Source organism: Pogoniulus pusillus, chromosome 37, assembly GCF_015220805.1.
Source record: "Pogoniulus pusillus isolate bPogPus1 chromosome 37, bPogPus1.pri, whole genome shotgun sequence".
Taxonomy (NCBI): Eukaryota; Metazoa; Chordata; class Aves; order Piciformes; family Lybiidae; genus Pogoniulus; species Pogoniulus pusillus.
The window spans coordinates 3,481,759-3,487,521 of record NC_087300.1 but is presented as its reverse complement, the minus strand read 5'-3'; the positions used below and the strand labels follow the sequence as shown (position 1 = coordinate 3,487,521).

Here is a 5,763-nt window from a genome sequence, read left to right as displayed (position 1 = left end):
ATGGCACAGCTCTCCTTGGCACAAAGTTAGGATGCAGCCTTCAAGAGTTGTGATCCAGTTTGCTTTTTCTTTTCTGACATGATTTTAGTTTCAGAAGAAAACCCATTCAAGGGCATCTGCTGACATCCAGGTACGTTTGGACTGCACCACACTTAGGTTTCTGGTGCCCAAAGACAGCACCGTAGTAGGCACTGGTTACACACAAGCCAGTGGCACAGAGATTATGGCCCAAGTAACCACACAAACACACAAGGAACACACTGAGCTGGTGAGGAGCTCCTCTGATGCCTGTTTTTGGACCAGTTACTTTAAAAGCTACACATTCTCCTGCCTGCTGTCCTCACCTTGCCGTCCAAAAAAAGAAAGACATTAGAAACACTTCTTGCCTCTGCTGCACCTGCTTTGTGCCCATACCCTGAGGCTGGAGTATTACCGAGGCATTGCACCAGGCATTGATGGAGCTGAAGCACTCAAGCCTCTGCAAGGCTCAAAACCCTTTCAAGGCTTCAGTGCACAGTTTAATAGCCCAGAGTAACACTTCGAGCCAAGGCTGCCGTGTGAATTGCAGGAACCACAGCAATCCTTAACGTTCTGAAGTGCTGCTGACAAGGCTCCCACCAGCACCAGTGACCTTGTCACACTGCACACCCTCTCATCTCCTGTTGCTGGCAGCAGTAGGAGACAATGGAGATGCAGCACTTGCTCAGCACGTGGTGCTCCAACAACCCTTTCTTCACATTTTTCCTACTTAACATGAAATAAGAAAGCCATTGACACAAACCCAGGTGCTTCCCAGGCAGCAACACTGGAAATGATGACCTGTCCTGAACAGACTCAAGCATGATCTAAGTTTAGATTCAGATTTGGGCTTCTCCAGTAACTTCAGGCACTTCAGTGCCAGTTTTGCCTTACCTTTGTTATTTTTATACCTGAAAAGTGACCACTCTGCAGTACCTCCTCACTCATCCCCAGGGAAACAGTCATGTTTAAGGCATTGGTTTTACTGCCTCTAGAAACACACCACTACATTGCTGAGTTAAAAAGCAGCCAGCATCAAACTCTCAGTCCAAAGTGCACATAAAGAGCACCTTGGAACTCACTGCTCTGTACCTTATATTGCTCACTTTCTTTACCTTGATAAAAGCCTAAACCCCAAATCTCAGCCTAAAGTACATATGAAGAGCATCTTGGAACCCACTGCTCTGTACCTTACAGCTCACTTTATTGCACTGATAAAAGCCTGACCAGGAGAAGAGCAAAGCCTCCAGCAGAACTGAGAACCTCAGCATTCCAAACCCATTGCGCTCAGCTTTCCTTAGCAACCAACAGTTCAGCACCAACCCACAAGGGAAAAAAACAAATCCCATTGCTTTATCCCCTCAACATACCTGTTGCTCCCTAGATCTTCCACAAGTCTTCACTTCAGGAGAAAACTTCTTATGGAACCTCTCTTCCTCAGGAGAGTGGCACACTCCTAACTCAGCTGCTTCGTTACTTTGACGAGGAACAGGTGATCCTCACCCAGCTGCTGCTGCTTCTCACAGCACCCAGGGAAGCTCCTCTCCAGAGCGGTGAGCACCTTGGCAGAGGTGTAGCTGCCTGCTCTCTTCTCCCACTCTCGTTTCTGAGGTCCTACCTGCAAGGGGATTCTTTGGGGTGGGGAGCGGTGCTGCCCTGCTCAGTCCTAACTCAGCTGCTTCATTACTTCAACGAGGAGCAGGTGATCCTCACCCAGCTGCTGCTGCTTCTCACAGCACCCATGGAAGCTCCTCTCTGGAAGAGTGAGTATCTTGTCAGAGGTGTAGCTGCCTGCTCTCTTCTCCCACTCGTGTTTCTGAGGTCCTACCTGCAAGGGGATTCTTTGGGGTGGGGAGCGGTGCTGCCCTGCTCAGTCCTAACTCAGCTGCTTCGTTACTTCAACGAGGAGCAGGTGATCCTCGCACGGCTGCTGCTGCTTCTCACAGCGCCCATGGAAGTTCCTCTCTGGAAGAGTGAGCACCTTGGCAGAGGTGTAGCTGCCTGCTCTCTTCTCCCACTCTCGTTTCTGAGCTCCTACTGTCCTGGAGCCCTGCATACCCCCAAATTCCTCTCCCTCTGTGGTTTAAACGGAGAAGAAAGGGCGCAAAAAACCTGCTCCCCCCTGCCCTGCAGGCGTGAGGGGAGGCAGCAAAGGCCCCCCCCGGCACGGGGAGTGCCCGTGCGGCGCCGGCGGGGCAGCAAAGGCCCTCCCGGCACCAGGGGTGCCTGTGCAGATGCCCACACGGGCAGCAAAGGCCCTCCCGGCACCAGGGGTGCCTGTGCAGATGCCCACACGGGCAGCAAAGGCCCTCCCGGCACCAGGGGCGCCTGTGCAGATGCCCACACGGGCAGCAAAGGCCCTCCCGGCACCAGGGGCGCCTGTGCAGATGCCCACACGGGCAGCAAAGGCCCTCCCGGCACCAGGGGCGCCTGTGCAGATGCCCACACGGGCAGCAAAGGCCCTCCCGGCACCAGGGGCGCCTGTGCAGATGCCCACACGGGCAGCAAAGGCCCTCCCGGCACCAGGGGCGCCTGTGCAGATGCCCACACGGGCAGCAAAGGCCCTCCCGGCACCAGGGGCGCCTGTGCAGATGCCCACACGGGCAGCAAAGGCCCTCCCGGCACCAGGGGCGCCTGTGCAGATGCCCACACGGGCAGCAAAGGCCCTCCCGGCACCAGAGGCGCCTGTGCAGATGCCCACACGGGCAGCAAAGGCCCTCCCGGCACCAGAGGCGCCTGTGCAGATGCCCACACGGGCAGCAAAGGCCCTCCCGGCACCAGGGGTGCCTGTGCAGATGCCCACACGGGCAGCAAAGGCCCTCCCGGCACCAGGGGCGCCCTGCAGTGCCCGCGGGGGGGATGGGGCTGCCATTGGCTGTGCTCTTCGTGCCCAGGCAGTGCTAACTGGGCTCTGGGTTCAAACATCGGGGTGCTGCCTGCCTTAGAGTTCTCCCCCGCCTGGGCAGTCCCTGCAGAAGGAGCCCCCTGGTGCTCCGGAGGACACGCACCTGAGGGCCAGGACCGCCATGAGCCCCTCCTTTGTGCGGCCTGATTGCCCTGAACGAGCCTCGGCTGCCTTTTGGGAGGGGGCGAGGGGAGAAGGCTCTGGGCCGCCCTGTCTCTCAGCCAGCCTGGCTCAGCCGGGAGAAGAAGAAAACCTTTCCATCACAGGTTGGAAAAGACCTTTGAGTGAGCTTTTGGCTCAGCCTGCCTAACAGCGCTTCTCAAACTGAATCTGCTAATCAAAACGAAACTGATTCCTCTGCGTGGTTTTGGGGCGAAAGGAAACAATTCTGTTTTCATGTATACTCCCGGCTGGGCCGCGTTAATTCCCTGCCTCCACAACACCTCCCTGCAAGGGGATTCCTCTGGGCGGGGAGCGGTGCTGCCCTGCTCCGTCCTAACTCAGCTGCTTCGTTACTTCAACGAGGAGCAGGTGATCCTCGCACAGCTGCTGCTGCTTCTCACAGCACCCATGGAAGTTCCTCTCTGGAAGAGTATCTTGGCAGAGGTGTAGCTGCCTGCTCTCTTCTCCCACTCGTGTTTCTGAGGTCCTACCTGCAAGGGGATTCTTTGGGTGGGGAGCGGTGCTGCCCTGCTCAGTCCTACATCAGCTGCTTCATTACTTCAACGAGGAGCAGGTGATCCTCACACAGCTGCTGCTGCTTCTCACAGCACCCATGGAAGCTCCTCTCCAGAACAGTGAGCACCTTGGCAGAGGTGTAGCTGCCTGCTCTCTTCTCCCACTCGTGTTTCTGATGTCCTACCTGCAAGGGGATTCTTTGGGGTAGGGAGCGGTGCTGCCCTGCTCAGTCCAAATCAGCTGCTTCGTTACTTTGACGAGGAACAGGTGATCCTCACCCAGCTGCTGCCTCTTCTCTCCTCTCCGGAACAGTGAGCACCTTGGCAGAGGTGTAGGTGTCTGCTCTCTTCTCCCACTCTCGTTTCTGATGCCCTACCTGCAAGGGGATTCTTTGGGTGGGGAGCGGTGCTGCCCTGCTCAGTCCCCAACCAGCTGCTTCATCACTGATGAGGAGCAGGTGATCCTCGCACGGCTGCTGCTGCTTCTCACAGCACCCATGGAAGCTCCTCTCCAGAACAGTGAGCACCTTGTCAGAGGTGTAGCTGCCTGCTCTCTTCTCCCACTCGTGTTTCTGATGTCCTACCTGCAAGGGGATTCTTTGGGGTAGGGAGCGGTGCTGCCCTGCTCAGTCCAAATCAGCTGCTTCGTTACTTCGACGAGGAACAGGTGATCCCCACCCAGCTGCTGCCTCTTCTCTCCGGAACAGTGAGCACCTTGGCAGAGGTGTAGGTGCCTGCTCTCTTCTCCCACTCGTGTTTCTGATGTCCTACCTGCAAGGGGATTCTTTGGGTGGGGAGCAGTGCTGCCCTGCTCAGTCCAAATCAGCTGCTTCGTTACTTCGACGAGGAACAGGTGATCCTCACCCAGCTGCTGCCTCTTCTCTCCTCTCTGGAAGAGTGAGCACCTTGGCAGAGGTGCAGCTGCCTGCTCTCTTCTCCCACTCGTGTTTCTGACCTCCTACCTGCCAGAAGATTTTTTTTGGGGTGCTTCTGATCTGAGGAAGAGCCTCACCAGCAGGAGCCAGGTAAGTACACAGACACTTTCTGTTTCACAGGTAGCTTTGCGCCTTGCCCAGCAACAGCCTCACGCAGCTGCCTTGCCTGCAGGAGAGGCCAGAGGGAGACCCTTAAGGCAGCTTTTAAATGCGTAGTTTCCTTCTTTGTTTTGTTTCTTTGCTTCCTTTTAATCTTTTCCTAACCCCGCTCCAGATTTCTTCCCTGCACGTCCAGTTTACACCAGGAAGAGCTCACCAGAAGTGTTTTGCTGTCTCGCTAGCAGACCGCTGAAGCCTTTTTGTTTGTCTAGTTGGAAACCCAAGGAATTGATTTGAACTTGGAAGATGTATGACTTGGAAGGGAGGGAGGGGGAAGCTTCTCTCCTTCGTTGCTGTTCCCCCCCCCCCCGGCTTGTAGCTCAAGCTATCGCTCAGGGATGGTTAATCGTAGCTCCATTATCACTTCTTTTTGCTGCAGTTGCTTTGGGCAGGAGAGGGGCTGGGAGGGCAGCTGAGGTGAGGACGAGGTGCAAATACACACGTGCTGCAGTTTCTCCTTGCTGCTCTCTGGAAATGAAGCTGCTGTGAGAGGGAAAACAAACCCTTCCATCTAGCCAGTTACTGGGATTCTTTCCTCCAGGTTTCCCCCACCACGCTCCTTTGGTTTTATTGCCTTTTCTTCTGTGGATGACTCCTCGTTCCAAGCAACAAAAAAACTAAAGCCACCAGCACTGAACAGCTGTTTGTTTACTTAACTGCCCGAGTGTGGATTGGTACATCTCACAAACACTGTCAGGAGAACAATTTGTTACTCATCTGTAAGGTTCCCAAGGAAGCCTCCTTGTCTGGAACCAAACTATTTCCCTTTTACCTTCCATAGAGGAAAACAAACCAAACTGTTGGAGGATAGGAGAGCCCTGCAGAGGGACCTGGCCAGGCTGGATGGGTGGGCAAAGGCCAATGGGATGAGACTGAACAAGGCCAAGTGCAGAGTTCTGCACTTTGGCCACAACAACCCCAAGCAGCACTACAGGCTGGGGCCAGAGTGGCTGAGAGCAGCCAGGCAGAGAGGGAGCTGGGGGTGCTGGCAGAGAGGAGCTGAAGAGGAGGCAGCAGTGCCCAGGTGGGCAGCAGAGCCAATGGCATCCTCAGCTGGCTCAGGAGCAGT

General features: G+C 55.5%; 1 long non-coding RNA gene across 1 annotated transcript; it reads left to right on the top strand.

The window, feature by feature from the left end:
* Nucleotides 1–4,424: 4,424 nt before the first annotated feature.
* LOC135190910 (uncharacterized) lies at nucleotides 4,425–5,331 on the top strand. The gene is made up of 2 exons (XR_010308673.1): nucleotides 4,425–4,625; nucleotides 5,236–5,331. It is a non-coding gene; the product is annotated as an uncharacterized LOC135190910 (long non-coding RNA).
* The last annotated feature ends 432 nt before the right edge of the window (nucleotides 5,332–5,763 follow it).